The sequence below is a fragment of the Brachyhypopomus gauderio genome, chromosome 6 (genome assembly GCF_052324685.1).
Source record: "Brachyhypopomus gauderio isolate BG-103 chromosome 6, BGAUD_0.2, whole genome shotgun sequence".
NCBI lineage: Eukaryota > Metazoa > Chordata > Actinopteri > Gymnotiformes > Hypopomidae > Brachyhypopomus > Brachyhypopomus gauderio.
The window spans coordinates 2,595,448-2,617,378 of NC_135216.1; the positions used below are offsets into that span (position 1 = coordinate 2,595,448).

General features: G+C 40.3%; 1 long non-coding RNA gene across 1 annotated transcript; it reads left to right on the forward strand.

Moving 5' to 3' along the window:
* The first annotated feature begins 933 nt into the window (after positions 1–933).
* Positions 934–21,372, forward strand: LOC143516492 (uncharacterized). The gene is made up of 4 exons (XR_013131704.1): positions 934–1,085; positions 8,854–9,107; positions 9,182–9,310; positions 20,900–21,372. It is a non-coding gene; the product is annotated as an uncharacterized LOC143516492 (long non-coding RNA).
* Positions 21,373–21,931: the final 559 nt, after the last annotated feature.

A 21,931-nucleotide genomic window follows, 5' to 3' on the forward strand; every position in this document is an offset into this window, starting at 1 on the left:
TCATCACCACGCTTTTTGTTTGAATAAACGGCTAGTTGAAGTTGTGCCAGACAACAGAGAAGGTGATTGTCGAGTGTTTTCTCTTAGCTAAGCTAGTTGCTTACTGTGTAAATAAAACGTGAGTGCTGCTGCACAGGGATGGCGAATATCCCCACAGGTTATGGGCCCAGTCACTTAGGCCCAGTGGGGAACTGTCAGGGCCCTCTACGCCCTCTCAGAGGGCCTAAAATATTCTTAAAACATAAATATATATAATTTAATTTATCCAATTTTATTTTATCTACTTACAGTTTGACAATCGACATCTAAACAATTACAAAAATATAAGCAAATAAATTATTCAACCGTGTCTATTCAATCTGTGTTGGAAGGTGAGGGGTTAAGTGGAAGCCTGTGAGCCTGTGTCCCCTATCAGGACTGTGATGCCCGCTGTTCGTTTACAGAGGGCCTGGCAGTTATAATTCAGCACAATACCAGTTTCAAATGACAGTAAAATAAACCAATCATATCTTCCCTTTTAGTGTGCGGGCTTAACTGTTTGATAATTTCCCAGGTATTTCCCAGTGGGCCCAGGTATAGTGGTCACAATTCGCTACTGCTTAGGCCAGGGGTGCTCATTACGTCGATCGCGATCGACCGGTCGATCGCGAAGGAAGTGTCGGTCGATCGCGAAGGAATGTGCGTAGATCGCGTCACATAAAATAGTTGTAGATGAATCGCACATCTGCACTGACGGTTGTATTTTGATTGACATTCACGGTAGCCAATCTGCAATCCACTCAACAAATTACGTTTCGCCACACCCCACCCCCCGCTCAACAAATTACGTTCACCCGCCACCCCGGTAGATCTTTCTGACTTGGTCATCTTATAAGTAGCTCGCAAGCTGAAAACTGTGGGCACCCCTGGCTTAGGCCATAGGTGGAGCAGACTTTTATTCGACGGCAAAGAGAAAAACTATGAACATTGGGAAACAAGGTTTCTCGCTCACATGGAACTCAGTAGTCTCAGGGAGACCATTACGGAAAGGCCAGATATCGACGAGGAGAATGAAAGAGCTCTCGTCGAAGATGAGGCAAAGAATGGTGAGGCGTATGCAGAACTTGTACAAGTTTTGGACAGCATAAGTTTAGCCTAGACAGCAAAAGTTTTAGCCTAGACCCTTTCGCCACCGACAGTAATAGTGATAGTATTTGTGAGAGGTGCAAACTAGTTAATTCTCTCGTGGCGAAAGTGGAAAGTTTAGAGCGCCGCGTCCACTCATTATTGAGGGATAGAGAGACAGGAGTCAGTAGTAGCTGTGGACGCGCCAGGGAGAACTAGCGCCTCCGCGACTCCGGCGATAGAGCCCTCACAGCGGTGCGAATGGGTGACGTCTCGGCGGCGTAGTCGGAGAGCGAGGGCTGCAGCTACCGCTAACGCCAGCGCTAGCCCACCAGAGCACCACTCCCCGGTTCACGTGTCAAACAGGTTTGCCCCGCTCAGTGCTATACCCGCTGAGGAGCCTGTCTCACAGACTCTGGTCATAGGAGACTCTATAGTCCGACACGTGAAAGTCGCTGTACCTGTAGGGGCACCAGCAGTTACAGTTAGCTGTTTACTGGGAGCCAGAGCGCCGGACATTAGTGGCAACCTTAGACTGTTAGCCCATAGGAGATTCTCTAGGATAGTTATACATGTAGGGGCCAACGATATACGTCTGCGGCAGTCAGAGGTGACTAAGGCTAATGTTAAAGAGGTGGTTAAATTAGCCCAGACGATGTCCGATGCCGTAATCTGCTCTGGCCCCATCCCAATGCGGCGCGGCGATGAGCAATACAGCAGGCTCACGTCGCTTAACCGCTGGATGTCCAAGTGGTGCTCCGAAAATCAAGTGGGCTTTATTAATAATTGGAAAGAGTTCGAGGGCAAGCCTGGTCTTTTAGGCAGGGACGGTGTCCACCCCACTCGGGATGGCGCCGCCCTGTTATCTTGCAGCATAGCCCATAGCCTGTTAGTTAGTGGGCAGAGTAGTACTAGGAGCTGCTGGCTAACCAGAGTCACGACCAGGCCGCAGACTAAACGGCTAAACCTGTCTGCGAGCTGCTTAGATGCGTCACTAAGATCCCATAGGATTGAGACTGTGTCTGTGCCCCGGGTTAAACTAAATCATAAGAAAATAGTCCGTCCTAAGTTTTTAACTAATATTCAGACTTCACATCAAATTATTACAACCTATATGACCGATCTGAAAATTGGATTAATCAATATTCGATCGCTCAACTCAAAAGCAGTTTTTATGAATGAACTTATAACAGACCAGAAAATTGATATTCTATGTCTAACTGAAACGTGGATTCAATCTGGTGATTATTTAACTCTAAACGAAGCCACTCCTGTGGGATATAGTTATATACATAGACCTAGATTGTCAGGCAGAGGAGGAGGAATATGTATAATCTATCGTGATTGTTTAGAAATTCATCAGAAGTACTTAGATATCTCAAACTCATTTGAGATGCAGTCTATTAATGTAATTAGTCCATCTGAAAATAAAAGTACATTTTCCCTAACTAATTATAGACCCATTTAGAACACATCATTTATATCTAAGATCATAGAAAAAGCTGTTGTCCAGCAATTATGCCTATATCTGCATCATATTTGAAAAGTTCCAATCTGGTTTTAGGCCCCATCACAGTACTGAAACAGCATTAGTTAAAGTAACAAATGATCTCCTCCTTGCTTCAGATCAAGGCTATGTATCACTGTTAGTGCTTCTTGATCTTAGTGCAGCATTCGACACAATTGATCATAGGATCTTGCTAGAAAGGTTAGAACGCTGGGTTGGAGTCTCAGGCACAGCCCTTTCATGGTTTTATTCTTACTTAACAAATCGCTATCAGTTTGTAGAGCTCAATAATATTCCATCCAAACGTACAATAGTTAAATATGGGGTCCCGCAAGGCTCCATCTTAGGACCACTATTATTTACATTATATATGCTACCATTGGGCACAGTTATAAACAAACATGGTGTCAATTTTCACTGCTATGCAGATGACATTCAACTTTACATATCAGCCAAACCTGATGACAAACTCAGTTTATGAAAAATTGAGGCCCGTGTAAGAGATATTAAATGCTGGATGTCTCTAAACTTCCTCCAACTAAATGAGGACAAAACAGAAGTTCTCCTTGTGGGACCTAAGGCCGCAGGACAAAAAATTCCAAATTTAATGCTTAATCTTGCAGACTATCCCATTACACCTGGCACAGTAGCCAAAAACCTAGGCGTCATACTCGACTCCGACCTATCATTTGATAAATACATAGATAATACTACTAGGATAGCTTTTCTACATCTCCGCAACATTGCCAAATTAAGAAATGCATTATCACAGGATGATGCAGAAAAATTGGTGCACGCCTTTGTTAGCTCTAGATTAGACTACTGCAATTCACTACTGTCAGGATGTTCAAATAGGAATCTAAATAAACTTCAAATAGTTCAAAATGCCGCAGCCAGAGTTCTGACCAGAACTAGAAAATTTCAGCATATCAGACCAGTCCTATCAGCCCTACATTGGCTACCAGTTAAATTCCGTATTGAAATTCTTCTATTAACTTATAAAGCACTCCACGGGCTTGCTCCTGAATACCTCCAGGAAATTACTTCCTATTATGAACCCCCACATCCACTAAGATCACAGGGTGCTGGTCTTTTATTAGCTCCAAAAATTAATAAGGTAACAGCATGGGGCCTTTTCTTATAAGGCCCCCCAGCTTTGGAATAACCTTCCAAAATGTGTCCGGGACTCTGACACAGTCACAATCTTTAAGTCTAGGTTGAAAATCCACTTATTTAGTTTAGCGTTTGATAATTAATATCCCCCCTTAGATAAAGGTACAGATCCAGGGGTTCATAGGTGAAGGGTTTTATGGTAGACTGGGGCGCTGGTGCTGTCGTCCTGTCATTGCTCGTAGTCACTTAAGTTTGTTGACAGTGCAGTGGATGGATGCCAATGTCTCAGAATGCTCCCAAGTCTGTTACCTTCTGGTTCTGCCTTTTTAGCTAGGCTGTAATAATTTAAGTTAATGCTGGAGTTGCTGCCACACTCCAGAAATGTTTATAGTCTCATCTGTCCTGTATATGTCCTTATGTAACTGTTCTGCGTTGTGTTGAAAATGATGAGGACGCTCAATTGGATGAAGTCATTTATTCCCTGCACATGGGTTGATAAAATGATATTTAGGGTGGGATAAAATGTGGAGTCTGCCTGCAGCAATGTAATTCTCTTCTCGCTGCATCTCACACAAAACATTTCTTCATCCATTTTTTAAACGTATATACATGAACAAAAAGTACACTCAGTGGTCACCACCGGTACTGCACGTGGAATGCATCCATAACGTTCCAGGCTAGTCACGCTTTGGATCGCACATGCTAGCGGGACCACGAGGTGCACATAGAACATACAAAATGCAAACAACTTAAAATACAAATGTAATAAATTACCTGCACATGGGTTGATAAAATTATATTTAGGGTGGGATAAAATGTGGAGTCTGCCTGAACAAAACAAATGCCGTATTATAATTTGGACTTTCCAATACGAATACATTAAGGCCAACAAAAAAAAAATACAAAACGAGAAAACATCACACAAATCCAATTTATAGATCACCTTACATATTAGGTTAATTTTATGTTAAATCTAAGACATACAAAATAGTGCAAATATGGATTTTAATAACTTATCTCAGACCCACGATTATCCCACCTACCTGCAGCAATGTAATTCTCTTCCCGCTGCAGAAATCCCACAATGCAAAACGGTATAGACCAATTACAAAATAAAAGTCTCAACCCATTTATGCAGGATTTAACAATTTAACACCGTTACACTTATACAGAGCAAATTTTCCCTGTTTCATTTTCTCGAGGAACACTGAGATGAGGAGAGACAAGCCTTTTCCAGAGATCAATCAATCAATCAATCAATCAAAGTTTATTTGTATAGCGCTTTTCACAACACATGTTGTCACAAAGCGCTTTACAGGATTTAAAAGGTTAACAATACTATGGGTCCAGAACTCTAATGAGCAAGCCAAAGGCGACAGTGGCGAGGAAAAACTGTGGAGCTTTAAAAGAAAAGGCTCTTCCATCTGCTGTGATTTTTTTGATCCTAGGAACAGTTAATAACCCTGCGTCCTGCGAGCGAAGTGAACGCGCTGGGTTATATTGTTCAATAAGTTCACTAAGATAGTCTGGAGCTAAGCCATGCAGCGTTTTATATGTTAATAAAAGTATTTTATAGTCAATACGGAATCTAATTGGCAGCCAGTGTAATGACGATAGTACGGGACTAATGTGATCAAACTTTTTAGTTTTTGTTAAAACTCATGCTGCTGCGTTCTGAACCAGCTGGAGTTTGTTTATCGATTTACCAGAACATCCAGCTAGGAGACTGTTGCAATAATCTAAACGAGAGGATATGAATGCATGGATTAGTTTTTCTGCATCACTAATATTTAATATGTTTCTAATTTTGGCAATGTTGCGCAAGTGAAAGAACGCTACCCTAGTTATATTATTAATATGTGTATCGAACGAGAGATCTGGGTCTATTGTGACGCCCAAGTTCTTTACCTCTGTGCTGGGGGTTATAGTAAAAGAATGTAGATTCAATGCTACATTATGTATCTTGTCTCTCGCAGCCCTACACCCAACTATTATTAATTCTGTTTTATCGGGATTTAGTGCTAGAAAGTTACACGCCATCCAATGTTTTATCTCTTCTACACATTTCTCATTCTTACTGTTTGCGCCTAAATCATCGGGTTTTGCCGATAAATATAGCTGAGTGTCGTCTGCGTAGGAATGGAAACTGATGTCATGCTTATGCATAATCTCGGCTAAGGGTAACATGTACAGTGTGAATAGAAGTGGTCCTAGGACTGTCCCTTGTGGGACACCATATTTAACCTGCACAGATTTAGAGGTTTTATTATTAACACTTACACATTGGAAGCGGTCAGTTAAATATGATCTAAACCAGGAGAGGGCGACTCCTTTAATACCTACCGTGTTTTCTAGTCTATCCAGCAAAATGTTGTGGTCTACAGTATCAAAAGCTGCACTAAGATCTAACAGTATAAGGAACGAGACGAGCCCATTATCGGCCGATATTAGTAGATCATTCACTACCCTGAGTAAAGCTGTTTCAGTGCTGTGGTTTGGTCTAAATCCTGATTGGAACTTTTCATGGATACTATTTGATTGGAGATAGTGGTTTAACTGATTGGAAACTGCTTTTTCTAAAATTTTAGAGATAAATGGGAGATTAGAAATGGGTCTATAGTTGGCTAGAATCTGCGGATCGAGATTCTGTTTTTTAATCAAGGGTCTAATTACAGTGCATTTTAATTGTTTGGGCATGTAACCTAGGTTAAGGGAGGAGTTAATTATATTAAGTAAGGGCCCTGCAATGGCTGGGAGTAGGTCTTTAAATAGACGGGTTGGAACTGGGTCAAATATACATGATGTAGGCTTAGACGAATTAATTAAGAGATCAATCCTGGGCCAGCCACCTCCTACCTAACAGGATATGCCTACACCAAAATGTAATTACACCAAAATGTAATTATCCCTTACATGTCTAAATTGTTCTTCTGTGTAAATTTTTGTCATTGGCATGGTGACCGGCATCGGCCAGAGGAGGATGGGTTCCCCCCCTGAGTCTTGGTTCCTCTCAAGGTTTCTTCCTCATGCCCTTAGGGAGTTTTTCCTTGCCACTGTCGCCCTTGGCTTGCTCACTGGGGGCTAGGACTCGGCACTTGTAAAGCTGCTTTGTGACAACAACTGTTGTAAAAAGCGCTATATAAATAACATTTTATTGATTGATTGATTGAGGAGTGGAGACGAAGCATAATGGTGCCGATTTTCAAGAATAAGGGTGACGTTCAGAGCTGTAGTAATTACAGGGGAATAAAGTTGATCAGTCACAGCCTGAAAATCTGGGAAAGAGTAGTGGAAGCTAGGCTTAGAGGAGAGGTAGAGATCTGTGAGCAGCAGTATGGTTGCATGCCAGCTAAGTGCACCACAGATGCTATGTTTGCTTTGAGAGTGTTAAGGGAGAAGTATAGGGAAGGACAGAATGAGTTACATTGTGTGTTTGTTGACTTAGAGAAAGCTTATGATAGAGTACAGAGACAGAAGCTGTGGTATTGTATGAGGAAGTCAGGAGTAGCAGAAAAGTATGTGAGGGTAGTGCTCCTGCAGTACCCTCACATACTTTTCTGCTACTCCTGACTACTCCTGATCCTTATGTATGCAAACAGTGTGACAGCAGTGAGATGTGCGGTAGGAATGACAGATGGGTATAAAGTTGGGGTAGGACTACATCAGGGATCAGCCCTGAGTCCCTTCCTGTTCGCAATTGTCATGGACAGACTGACGGACGAGGTTAGGCAGGAGTCCCCTTGGACTATGATGTTTGCTGATGACATTGTGATCTGTAGTGAGAGTAGGGAGCAGGTGGAGGTGAGCTTGGAAAGATGGAGATGAAAGATGAAAGTGAGCAGGAGTAAAACAGGGTACATGTGTGTGAATGAGAGGGCAGACGGTGGACAGGTCCAGTTACAAGGAGTTGATTTGGTGAAGGTTGACGAGTTTACCTACTTAGGGTTGAGGGTACAGAGTAATGGAGGAAGTGAAAGAGAGGTAAAGAAGAGAGTGCAGGCAGGGTGGTGTGGATGGCATAAAGTGTCTGGGGTGATCTGTGATAGAAGGGTGTCGGCTAGAATGAAAGTAAAGATCTATAGGACAGTAGTGAGACCTGCTATGTTGTATGGACTGGAGACAGTGGCACTGACAAAGAGACAGGTGAGGGAGATGGAGGTGTCTGAGATGAAGATGTTGAGATTCTCATTTGGAGTGACGAGGAAGGATATGATCAGAAATGAGTATATTAGAGGATCAGCACATGTAGCATGTTTTGGAGATAAAGTTAGTGAAGCGAGATTGAGATGGTTTGGACATGTACAGAGGAGGGAGGAGAGGTATATTGGTAGGAGGGTCTTGAGGATGGAACTTCCAGGCCAGAGGAGGAGAGGAGGTTTATGGATGCAGTGGTAGAGGATATGAGAGTGGCTGGTGTGTCAGTGGAGTGGTGTGGTGTGTCAGTGGAGGACACTCAGGACAGGGCCAGATGGAGGAGTTTGATCTGCTGTGGCGACCCCTAAATGGGAATAGCCGAAAGAAGAAGAAGTAGTCATTAACAGTAAAAATTCATATCAGTAATTTTTTCATCACCACCTAAATAACTACCCCATAGTTAGTTCATTGATCTGATCTAAAAAGTACCATGCTCAGTTATTTATCAATGGAATCTTCAAAATTATGTCTAGCTTGCAAGATTTAGGCTGCAGGTGTTGGGCTAGATGTTTTTGTACCTTTTCAAGGCAAAAAATTGTAAAGCATTGTAATGCCGTTTGTATGAATTCAAAGAACAATAGGAAATGCAGCAAAAATATAGTCTGTGAGCCAAGATCTTTATTGTGGATGATATAGAATGACCCTAATTCAGTTTCTGATCTTGGAGGACTTTAAGTCCAGTACACCATCTTCAACTTGTTAATTCATTTACACAACTTGTTGATTTCTGTGTTTTTATCTTTTAATGGGTGTTTACCATATTAGGAGATGTTGCTGTTGGTGAAGGAGTGACAAGATACTTATTTTCAGCAATTATTCAAAGGCTTAAAGCTGGCTTCAGTATTAATCTAGGTATGATGATCATTGTTACATATGTTTATTACTTTTTCTTGGAATTAGAAATATTGACATTCATGTCCATCTTTCAATTACAGGACATATCGAAAGGACATGCCTATTTGAAGGTGAACCTGATCATCTGGTCCCTTCATCATCCCAGTTCCTCATTGAGGGTGACCTGTTTCTAGTAGCTGGACGGATGCTGGGACATTTGTTCTTACATGGGGGGCCTCGGCTGCCTGGACTCAGCAGAGCAATTGTCCGTGTACTCCGAGGAGATTCACCTGAGACAGCAACAGTGCAAATGGAAGATTGTCCTGACCTTGATATACGAGAAATCATCAAATTGGTATGTACATCATGTGTTTAATTTTTTTTCTTTCGATTTTTATTGAAAAAGTTGTTACAGCCATTTATGTCCAGGTTGATGGAGATGATGAACTCAGTGAAGATGAACGCCAGGCTGTCCTTCACCTGTGTCTTTCTTGGGATCTACCTGGCCCAACCAATACAAACAGAAGGTGGCTCTTGGAACGCCTTTTCTCACATGCGGTAACATGACCTATCTACACATTGATCCCATTTCACTGCAAATTTTAACACTGTTTAGTTTTTGAGTAACCAATACATTACATGAAGTTAAGATCTAGGGTTCGAGATCTACCAAGTCAAACACAAGGGCCGGGCAATTAAACAAGGAACCCCAATCACAGTTAATAGTTTTTATTTGCACAGGTGGAGAATAAGCAGTAAATCCAACAAATGAGGAAATGATCAAAACCTATAAAAAATAGGTTGTCAAAACATGCATTCTCACAAGAACTTCACACCATCTCTATCTCTCTTAGCCACACACACACACACACACACACACACACACACACACACACACACACACCAAAACTACAGAAAAGAGCAGTAAAAAAAACTCCAGAAAAGGCTAAATAAAAAAAATACTTCGTCGCTCTCCTGTGACGCAACCTGTGACGACACTCCCTGGCCAATCAGTGTCATGCTGTTCCTCCACGTCACAGAAGTTTTCCGCTTTGGAACGGTTAGAACCTCGAGCGAGTAGGTATGAAAATAGTACCTGAAGGTATCGGCAAACTAGGACCTGGTACTAATGGAAACACTCACAAACCGTCGCGAATCGAACCGTACCACGCCAAGCAGGCCTGTGTGGAAATGCGCCATTAGTGTTGCAGGAACATGAATTCCAGCATTCCTAATGCCGAGGTAACCCACTGCTCTCTCAGCCAATCACTGGGATGTCCAACGACTAGATAAAAAATAAAAAAGCAAAAATCAAGGAAGTGCATTGTACCAACCAACAGTTTGAGATTTCTTAAACCAGGGGTTCTAAACCCTGGTCCTGGAGTACCTCATGCCCTACATCAGGGGTACTCAAATAGAAATGATGACGGGCCACAATTTATTTTTTCAATCACTGAAGGGGCCAGTTCTGGGGGGGGGGGGGGGGGGGGGGGGGTGGGGGGGGGTGACGAATGTAAATTGTTGACGGGGGTGGCGAACGCATTTGGCCGTCTGCTACCTGTTTGTTGTTGCCATAAATGCAATCTTATGCAATGCGATATTATAAATGACAACCAACACAAGGAATAACACCTTCAGATAATTTTTATCGCTTTAGGAACATAGAATGACACATACCTAATTAGTTTATGAGTAGTATCAATGTGCATCAGTGACTTGGGGCCAGGAACTGAATATCTCAACACAACACAACCCATCTCAGTCATCCTGGACAGGACTCCAAGTGTGTCAACACGATGAAGCGATGCTCTAACACGGTCATACTGTACTCTGTGCCCTTCAGCCGCCAAGATGCCCTTCACCATCCTATAGCCAGAGTGTGGCATTCTGGACACAACACCAGACACCAGTCTGTCCAGCTCTTCATCCAAGAGAGTACTGTAGCGTGCCCTAACTGAGAGATTGTACTCAGTCATACGCCTATGAACAGTCCTTTCTGAGACTCCTAACAGACCAGCAATGCATGAGATAGGCAAATTCATGTCAAGTAAACTGGTCAGGTGTTCTTGACGGATCACTATTTTTGGTCGTCCAAGGCACTCTTGTTCCAGCTGTGCAACCACCACATGTGTCTCATTCTGTTGCTTTGCCATGTTAATTGCAGTATTTAGTTCCGTTAAAGCTTCCGATATGTTGGAAGCTTTATGTTGTATGTTGATATGAGGGGAGATAGCAGTGAGGAAAACTAGTTCTTGAGCACAGATAAATTTCATATAGTCTAAATCCAAAGGCATCCTGTCAAGGACATGCTCCACACGCGAGCGAAGCCTCTCCCAAATATGATTTAAAAGTAAGGATATTTGCTAAACAGAAAACAAGAACAAATATTTTTTAATTACCGTGTCATTTAAACACACTAAAGATTGAGTAGAACCAGGTGTGTCAGTTGAGGTAAAGACTGAACTCTCATGTGCAATATGGCACACCAGGTATATGGCACAACAGTTTGACAACAGTGCTTAAAATTTATATCTGAACTCCCTGTTTCAATATGTGCAAGCAACAGAATATCTAAAGCCCTATCCGGACGGGATTAGTTTTTCAGGGGGACGTCTGTGAAAAATATTTCACCCTTGTACTCAGTGATAAAACTCTTGCATCCGGACAGCAATTGAAAAAACAGAAGGACCCGTGAGTTTTTGGCTTTCTCGGTCACATGACATCGCCTTGTCACGTGATAGCATGTTTAATAATGTCACACTGCCAACTCTGATGATTCCTTTTTAACTTTTAACTTTACTACTGTTCAGTTCAGCATTTAAGATCTCCGTTTAAGTTAAGCTATTTTGTTAAACCAATACAGAAAACACATTATAAAAAATCGCTAATGAATGTAAATAGCTAAATAAATCCGTTAAATAAAATAAAATAAATCCATTAAAAAATCCAGTAAATCCATTTTCGCTCGCCGCTGTCTTTACGTGGATCTCCGTGAAAACGCGCGCCCAACGTGTAACTACGGTGCGTGGCAGTGGACATATAGCTGTTTTATTAAACGCGAGGTGATGTCTGCATGTATAAACTCAGACATGTGGATCCGGACGGGACTAAAATTACCAGACGACCACGGAGTACAGCGAAAAACAGTAGGTAATTCCGCCTGTAATTTTCTCTGAGGACGTCTGAGAAAAACACGGACATGCTCGTTCCGGACGGGATTAAAATCACAGAGGACCCCCCGTAAAAGTGAAAATTACCCCAGGACCCCCTGAGAAACTAATCCCGTCCGGATAGGGCTTTTGCCTTCCTAAACTCAGACCAGCTCAAACCAACTAAAGCTCTTAGTTAACCACTACTAACAAGCTAGCTAACTAGCTAAAGTTCCCCTGCGTTATAACGTAACCACCGTTACGTAACGCAACACATCAAACTTGCTGTGTAGCGCGTTGATTCCCATAACTATAAATAATTAGCCAAATATGTGAATCTGAAGAACTTTGTATGCACTTACCTCGTTGCGCTCCATTAGTTGTCTCCGCCACAAACGCGACTGAGCAATACTTCACCACCACAGACATGAACGAGAGTGAGGCAGCGCTGTGATTGCTTAAATGCGTTCGATTGCTCTAAAAGGTTTACTTTTCCTGAGAAGCCCGGATGTTTCATCGCGGGTCTGCATCTGTATTTCTGAGATTTGAATCAGAGCGATTTGAATTTAAGGATCTGAATTTTTTAAATGTGAAAAGTTGTAATCTTGAAATGTATTTTTTTCAACAGCAAATTTCACCATCTCGCAAGTTCAAAACATAAAAAAGCATTGTTAAAATTCAAATTTATGAATTATGCCATTAAATATTTCAAGTTTAAATGTAATGTAAATATACAAATATACAAAATTCAGATTCAAATACTTATGGCAGCGTTTTAGCTCCATACCAGCTCTCCCTCTTTCATCAGAAGTCTTGATGACTCATCTAGGATCCCCCAAGATTTCCAGGAGATCTCATCCTATTGCTCTTCTAGTTTAAAGTTCAAAGAGCAAATCACCTATAGCCCACAGCCAGAGCGTGAAGAGCAGACTGTGGAAATATTGCCTTTCTGGAAGGATGTGAAGTTAAGGCAAAAATGTGCGCTTGAGTCATGAGTGAGAGTACACAGTCAATACGTCAGCCAAGAATGATGTTCTAGCTTTTCTAAAAGCCTAATGTTTTTTTCCAGTTTTGACCACAACATAAGATATCATTGTCACCACTTTGGAACATTATGGTCTGGAGGTCTGTAAGCACTGCGTCCCCAAGAACCAGGCTGTTAATAAGAGAAACAAACATTCAAAAAGACAGACAGAAAAAGAACACATCCTAGATGTATTACAGTCTGGTTCACATTTTCTATCTGTTTATCGTCTGGCTCCAGTGTGCACATCATCCTACGTTCACATCCTTTTTTTAAATTCCCCATACCTTATAGCTATGTGACTTGCATCTAGATCGTTATAAAAACCCATTATCAAAGATTCAAATTCTGATTGGTAAATGTCATGTCTGATTGGAGAATGTCATTCATTTTCTATAGACGTTTGGTACCAAAGTACATAAGTACATATGTTTTCAAATAATATTATTTTATTTGTGGTTTTTGAGTTAAGTGAGAGTTCTTGACAGTTAAGACTCAAAGTTAGAAAGACGTCCAGCAGACAGGATTCTGTGTTGACGAGGTGCTTTATATTTGACAGTGTTTCAGTCTTCTCTAGCTAAAACAACACTGTATGTTTAAAGAATTCCTCCTCTACTCTTATTTCTCAGGAACTGAAAATCAAAATGTCAGTACTGGAGAATGACTCCACACTCCTTCAGAATGGAGGGAAAAAAGAACCCCCCTCCAGTTATACACACTACATATAGGGCATTTAAATAAATACTCATAACCCACTTCCTGTGTAGAGTTCTAACTCTGAAACTGGCCCCTAATCACAAAGGCATCTATTATTCCAACACTGAGTGGAATCTAAAGCAAGGGCTGAAGCAAGCTGTAATTTATTGAAATGAAATGAGTGCCTTGTGATGAAAAGAGTGGGACCAGTTGTCTACATGTAGAAAATAGTTTAAAAAAGTCAAGAACTTTCAAATGGCAAATGGCACAATGTAGAATATTGAAGAGTGTAAACACTGTAGTGGAGCTAAGGCAGAGTACTCATTTATCAGTTAAGCACACTCTTTATGGTCTCAGGCCTCTCATTTATCAGTGCTGTATATACACACACTTGTGCTTAAATCACAGTTACGACAACTTCTGTGCACACAATGTGAATGAATGAATGTTCGATTTATATAGCGCCTTTCCAAATTCCCAAGGCGCTTTACAATTTAACACAGGTACAAGTCACAGATAACCAATCACACACACACCGGCGAGAAGCGGCAGCCAATTGCGCACAGCGTACTCTCTACCGGAAGCCACAGCCCCCTGGGGGACTGAATGGGGTGCAGGAAGGGGAGAGAGGACAGACCCTAGTGGCAGAGCACCATGCACCACTGGGCATACAAGCACACACACACACACACACACACACACGCAGACACTAAATCTAGATGACCATTAAATATTTAAATTGATATCAGCCTTGACTGTTTGTCATTATCAGTTATTATCTAAATTACTGCACTTTGTGGGTCTATAATGCTGAAAAAAGCAGCTAGCTTATTGACTCAATCTTGTATGTGTAGCCTGTAGGTGTACAAGTAGATTATACAGCCCATCTGCATCTGTTTCTCCTTTAAAGCCCCAGTTATGGAATAGCCTTCCAGCTCCAATCCGAGATTCAGACACAGTTCCAATCTTTAAATCTAGACTTAAGACTCACCTATTTAATCAAGCCTTCAGCTAATATTCCCCTTGTAAGGTGTAGGGGCTCGGGGGCCCCCAGACGTTGAGATTTCTGGTAATCTGAGATGCTGATGATGTCCTCCAGCTGTGTCATGGCATCACTCTAGTTGTGACAATGACTTGACTGGAAAGCAATGTCTCAGTGCGCCCTCATGCCTGTGGTCACCTCTGAACCCCTCCCTTTAGTTATGCTGCTATAGATTAGCCTGCCGGAGCCACATGCTAATCACTGGCACGTGAGCTATCTTATTTTTAAATCAATGGTGGTTTAAATTGAAGTTCACACACTGAACCTGTATTGTCTATCTGTATTGTCACCATCATAGGTAGTTTTTCCTTGCCACTGTCGCCTTTGGCTTGCTCATTAGGGATCTGGACCCATACGATTGTAAAGCTGCTTTGTGACAACATGTGTTGTAAAAAGCACTATATAAATAAATTTGACTTTGACTTTTTTGTGGAGAAAAAGGAAGTAACGATAAAAAACCCCTATCCTCTATAAATAAAACGATAAAGAACCCCTATCCTCTATAAATAAAACGATAAAAAACCCCTATCCTCTATAAATAAAACGATAAAGAACCCCTATCCTCTATAGATAAAACGATAAAGAACCCCTATCCTCTATAAATAAAACGATAAAAAACCCCTATCCTCTATAAATAAAACGATAAAGAACCCCTATCCTCTATAAATAAAACGATAAAAACCCCTATCCTCTATAAATAAAACGATAAAGAACCCCTATCCTCTATAAATAAAACGATAAAGAACCCCTATCCTCTATAAATAAAACGATAAAGAACCCCTATCCTCTATAGATAAAACGATAAAGAACCCCTATCCTCTATAAATAAAACGATAAAGAACCCCTATCCTCTATAAATAAAACGATAAAGAACCCCTATCCTCTATAAATAAAACGATAAAGAACCCCTATCCTCTATAAATAAAACGATAAAGAACCCCTATCCTCTATAAATAAAACGGTAAAGAACCCCTATCCTCTATAAATAAAATGATAAAGAACCCCTATCCTCTATAAATAAAACGATAAAGAACCCCTATCCTCTATAAATAAAACGATAAAGAACCCCTATCCTCTATAAATAAAACGATAAAGAACCCCTATCCTCTATAAATAAAACGATAAAGAACCCCTATCCTCTATAAATAAAACGATAAAGAACCCCTATCCTCTATAAATAAAACGATAAAGAACCCCTATCCTCTATAAATAAAACGATAAAGAACCCCTATCCTCTATAGATAAAACGATAAAGAACCCCTATCCTCTATAGATAAAACGATAAAGAACCCCTATCCTCTATAAATAAAATGATAAAGAACCCCTATCCTCTATAAATAAAACGATAAAGAACCCCTATCCTCTATAAATAAAACGATAAAGAACCCCTATCCTCTATAAATAAAACGATAAAGAACCCCTATCCTCTATAAATAAAACGATAAAGAACCCCTATCCTCTATAAGCAGGCCTTCAGCTCAGTTTAATTACCTTTACTCTGTAACAGCACTTTTATCTTCATTAATTTAACTTCCTTTAAATCTACTGTTTTAATCATGCTTCCTATTTTAGATTTTATTGTGTTTTTTTTTTATGTTTAAGTCTAACATTTTATTTTTACTGTTCTTATCTTTGCTCCCCCCCCTTTAGATCTTATTTACTTTTTATTATTTTATTTACTGTACTTTTTACATTCTATGTTATTTTATTATATATTTTTCTTTATATATGTGATTAATTTCTTAAATCTATTGTGTTACATTTTCTGTGTTTTCTTTTCATTTGTAAAGCACTTTGAATGACCATTGTGTATGAAAGGTGCTATATAAATAAACTTGCCTTGCCTTGCCTTGCCTATAAATAAAACGATAAAGAACCCCTATCCTCTATAAATAAAACGATAAAGAACCCCTATCCTCTATAGATAAAACGATAAAGAACCCCTATCCTCTATAAATAAAACGATAAAGAACCCCTATCCTCTATAAATAAAACGATAAAGAACCCCTATCCTCTATAAATAAAACGATAAAGAACCCCTATCCTCTATAAATAAAACGATAAAGAACCCCTATCCTCTATAAATAAAACGATAAAGAACCCCTATCCCCTATAGATAAAACGATAAAGAACCCCTATCCTCTATAAATAAAACGATAAAGAACCCCTATCCTCTATAAATAAAACGATAAAGAACCCCTATCCTCTATAAATAAAATGATAAAGAACCCCTATCCTCTATAAATAAAACGATAAAGAACCCCTATCCTCTATAAATAAAACGATAAAGAACCCCTATCCTCTATAAATAAAACGATAAAGAACCCCTATCCTCTATAGATAAAACGATAAAGAACCCCTATCCTCTATAAATAAAACGATAAAGAACCCCTATCCTCTATAAATAAAACGATAAAGAACCCCTATCCTCTATAAATAAAACGATAAAGAACCCCTATCCTCTATAGATAAAACGATAAAGAACCCCTATCCTCTATAGATAAAACGATAAAGAACCCCTATCCTCTATAGATAAAACGATAAAGAACCCCTATCCTCTATAAATAAAACGATAAAGAACCCCTATCCTCTATAAAAATAAAACGATAAAGAACCCCTATCCTCTATAAATAAAACGATAAAGAACCCCTATCCTCTATAAATAAAACGATAAAGAACCCCTATCCTCTATAAATAAAACGATAAAGAACCCCTATCCTCTCCCCTTAGTGCCTGTGGCAGTGGAGCAGTTACCACAGGCCTCTATATTCACTAAGCTCGATTTGCGCAGCACATATATTCTTGTGCGTGTTAGGGAGGGGGACGAATGGAAAACAAAGTTTATCACTGCAAACGGGCATTATGAATACCTGGTTATGCCATATGTTGGCATATATATTGGCCAAGTTTCTGTCTTCCAAGTTTTTATGAACGACGTATTCAGGGACTTATAAAATTGCTGTGATAGCTTATATTGACAACATTTTGATTTACACTGAAACGCTAGAAGAACACGTGGGACATGTCAGGAGGGTGCTGCATCTCCTGAGGGAAAATCACTTGTACGCCTTCCATACTGCAGAGGTGCGTTTCCTAGGTTACCATGTCAGTCACCAGTGTGTGGCTATGGATGCAGGCAAAGTGGGGGAAATCCAAAATTGGCCACGTCCTCAGTTAGTGAAGGACTTTTATAGATGTTTTATTCAGAATTACAGTCTGGTTGCTGTACCCCTCACCTCTTTGTTAAGGGGGATGCTGAGAAAGCTACTGTGGACTCTGGAAGTGCAGAAGGCTTTTTCTCAGTTGAATCTGAGGTTCAGCTCCACCCCTATTTTGAGGCACTCCAATCCCACGCTCCCTTTTGTGATGGAAGTGGACGCCTCCGACACAGGTAACGGGGCCATTCTGTCCCAGCATCATGGCTCGCCTCCTAGACTCCACCCCTAGACTCCACCCCTAGACTCCACCCCTAGACTCCACCCCTAGACTCCACCCCTATGCCTTCTACTCACTCTTTTGTGCTTCTCCCCACCACCCTTCGGGGTTGTCCCCATAGGGACTGCTGCTTATTTATATTTTAGTATGTATATGTAGTATGTATATTAAAGTTACGCTATTTATCAGTTCTGCTCATGGATCCTTCTCAGCCTTCACGTGCACCACCATTACAGGACTGTATCATGTTCATGAAGGCCACAGCACCGCCAGCACGGAGATAAGGCTTGGTTATTGTGCACTTTACAGTGAGTGATCTAGTAGATAATGACATATTGAAAAATACACCAAAATGACTGCAACTTCAGTAATTTCAGTATTATTAACCTCTATGTATTTAGAAATGATCAAATCTAAAGTGTGGCCGTGCCTATGAGTTGGGACTGATACATGCTGTATGATGATGATACATGTTGTATGTTGTAAAATGAACATATATTATTACACAGAAAACAATACAACACATATTATGTCCCCCACCACTGTACTAATCATGCATGAGTGACCTTATACAATATCATAGCCTGTACATGTGCCAGTAATGGAAATTCATTGCTACTCCCTGTGCCATTCTTAAACACACTGTGACTGATAGCCATGTAACGCAGGATTTCTAACCATGCTTTGTTCTACTCATTAGGCAAAATTCATTCTGTTCATGTATTTAATGCTTTTGTGGTCTGGTTTCATAGTTTTTAGGCAAGAGCATTTTCTTCTGCAATATGAATTGCTTGAATATAACCAGGATAGACAGCAGCTTTTTGCATAAAAAAGAAGAATGAAAAAATTATTTATTTCAAAGACTTTCCATCTGAATATCCATGTCTGCATTTTACAGCGAAGTTATTCAAAACAGCTGTCTGGATCAGTAACTGTGGTTTATTAGTTGATGTAATGTACACACATGTACTGTATACCTAAGCACATACACAGCAGTCTAGTGTGGAGGTGGTGGATGTAAGAGTGACGAGACCGAGGATGCACAAACAGGTGTGTGCTCACGCCTGACAGGTCAATGCAGGCTCAGATCTGGGTGCTATGTACTAGTTGTGTTTGTGTTACAGCACTCATGATAACACTACCTACTTTTCAGCAAATAGGTGACTTGACCTGGAATGACGATTTAATGTTATGTAAACCAGTCCTGTAGGTACATACTTCATAGTTTTGTTATGAATTTTTGCCCACAGTGCAGCAACCATTACTTGGCTTGGTTTGAAAGCACTCAGGTTCACTGTGCCTGGACACAAATGGGGTATTTCTTTGTTTTTGTTTGCAAACCGATCTTATTGATTTATTAAAAGGCAACCAAGGTCTCAGTAAGTCACACAAAATGGGCCTCATATCAGAAACTGTATATGTGGTTTTGGTATTTGCTCTCTAAGCTTTGCAGTGAAGAGACAAATGTCAACCACAGTGTATATAATATGTAGAGCAGTAACGAACTATAAAATGTCTGTGGTCAGAAAGTTTCCTTAGTGCTTCAAGGCTCAGAATACAGCCAAGCACACACACACACACACACACACACACACACACACACACACACACACACACACACACACACACACACACATACACACACACACACATACACACACACACACACATACACACACACACACATACACACACACACACACACACACACACACACACACACACATACACACATACACACACATACACACAAACACACACATATACATACACACACACACACACAAACACACACACACATATACACACATACACACAAACACACACACACACATATACACACATACACACACACACACACACACACACATACACACACACACACAAACACACACACACATACACACAAACACACACATATACACACATATACACACACACATACACACAAACACACACACACATACACACAAACACACACATACACACACACACACATACAAACACACACACACATACATACACATACACACATATATACACATACACACACGCACACACATACACACAATGTATGTGTATGTGTGTAGTAATGTATGTATGTGTACGTAATGTAGCATTGAATCTACATTTTTTTACTATAACCCCCAGCACAGAGGTAAAGAACCTGGGCGTCACAATAGACCCAGATCTCTCGTTCGATTCACACATTAATAATATAACTAGGGTAGCGTTCTTTCACGTACGCAACATTGCTAAAATTAGAAATATATTAAATACTAGTGATGCAGAAAACCTAATACATGCATTCATATCCTCTAGTTTAGATTATTGCAATAGTCTCCTAGCTGGATGTTCTGGTAAATCGATAAACAAACTCCAGCTGGTTCAGAATGCAGCAGCGCGAGTTTTAACAAAAACTAAAAAGTTTGATCACATTAGTCCCGTACTATCGTCATTAAACTGGCTGCCAATTAGATTCCGTATTGACTATAAAATACTTTTATTAACATATAAAACACTGCAAGGCTTAGCTCCAGACTATCATAGTGAACTTATTGATCATTACAATCCAGCACGTTCACTTCGCTCGCAGGACGCAGGGTTATTAACTGTTCCTAGGATCAAAAAGATCACAGCAGGTGGAAGAGCCTTTTCTTTTAAAGCTCCACAACTGTGGAATAATCTTCCTGCCTTTATTCGGGACTCAGACACAGTCTCAATGTTTAAAACTAGACTAAAGACTTATCTGTTTATTTTGGCCTTTGATTAATCTGTTACATATTTACCACTTTTCTCAGAGGTTCACCTGGGGAGTAACACTGCAGTCGGAGCCTACAATACCAGTATCATCACTCCAACACGGAATGAAAGCCTGGCGTTCATCAACAGACATTTACAGTGACAATATCAAAACCCAGAACTTTCATTTTTACCTTTACTTAGTCTGATTGTGTGATTTGTGTGTGACTTGTGTATTTGTCTGTATTTTGTGTAATTTGTGTGTTAACGGGCCGCCCAATGGAGGATGGGTTCCCTTTTGAGTCTTGATTCTCCCGAGGTTTCTTCCTATTCCCCACCATCATAGGGAGTTTTTCCTCGCCACTGTCGCCTTTGGCTTGCTCATTAGGGTTCTGGACCCATAGTATTGTTAACCTTGTAAATCCTGTAAAGCGCTTTGTGACAACATGTGTTGTGAAAAGCACTATACAAATAAACTTTGATTTGATTTGATTTGATTTGACACACATATACACACATACACACACACACACACACATACACACACATATACACACACACACACACACACACACACACTCATACACACTCATACACACACACACACACACACACACTCATACACACATACACACACACACTCATACACACATACACACACACATACACACACTCACATACACACAGACACACAAACAACTGTGAAATCTCCTTTGAAATTGTATCCGGTTAATTAGCGAACACAGCGACTAGAGATGCTGTGACATCATTCATATGTAAAATAACAACTGAATAAGTAAATTCAGCTAAAGAGGATTCAGGGAAAAAGACTATGCAATAGTTACAGTTATTGAAAACAGAAAATGATACCCCCGAGCTCGGTCATTTGTGTCCTTGCAGGTTTCTTCATTAGTTTGACTTTGTATTTCATTTCAGCTGACAAGTCAGCTCATTTCATATTGGGGTAAAAGGTTAATAAAAATTAAATACAATTTTTATTATGTTGCACCCCTAGATAACAAAGCCACATAATAAGGAAAGGCAACAAAACAAAAAAAGCTCACAAACAGACAGAGGCCTGGAGGAAAAAA